Source organism: Humulus lupulus, chromosome 5 (assembly GCF_963169125.1).
Source record: "Humulus lupulus chromosome 5, drHumLupu1.1, whole genome shotgun sequence".
NCBI lineage: Eukaryota > Viridiplantae > Streptophyta > Magnoliopsida > Rosales > Cannabaceae > Humulus > Humulus lupulus.
The window spans coordinates 230,879,039-230,879,885 of NC_084797.1; positions in this window are offsets into that span (position 1 = coordinate 230,879,039).

The following is an 847-nucleotide window of genomic DNA, read 5'->3' on the forward strand; positions in this document are numbered from 1 at the left end:
CTCTTGGTAGTGGATCTCCCTTAGGAGTCAGGAAGGCAAGGGGTCCTTTTTAGGATCCTCCGTTAGAGGGTCCCTTTTTAGGAGTCAGGAAGGCAAGGGGTCCTTTTTAGGATCCTCCGTTAGAGGGTCCCTTTTAGGAGTTAGGAGGGCAAGGGGTCCTTTTTAGGATTCTCCGTTAGAGGGTCCTTTTTTAGGAGTCTTTTTGCTGGCTGCATGTTCTTGCCCTCCTGTCTTGCCCCCCAAGTGCTTGGTGAAATTTATTTTGGCAGGCACTTTGGCTGATGCTCGTGCAACGAAGAAAATAAACACAGGAAGTAGCAAACGGTTTCATTCATAGAACGCGGTTTACATCTAACTTTGAAAATAAAAAGGGGGGGGGGGGGGTTACATCTGACTAGGAGGCTACCTAGGGCAGCCTCTTTGATTCTTACTAAAATAACGAAGAGCAAGCTAAACATAGGTTCTTTTGGCATTAAGAGCCGAAGCCTTGCTGGTTGCACTTCTCGAAAGGCTCCGTAGCCTGTCCCATCTTGTGCGGATCTAACTTGTGTGAGTCGCTCCTTCATGCACAGCCATCGTCATTGACATGGATGGTTTGGTGGTTGCGCGGAGGGACATGTTATAGCATTCCCTCGCTTCCTTCTGCTCCCCTTTCACACATGCTACTCCCCCAGGGGTAGGGAATTTCATGGCCAGGTGATACACTGAAGTTATCGCCTTCAATTCTCTCAGGGAGGGTCTCCCTAATACCGCATTGAAGGCTGAGGTGCAATCTACTACGACAAAGTTAGCCATTACGGTGGTTTGCCTGGGTTGCTCCCCCATGGTGAGGGCCAATTCGATTGTC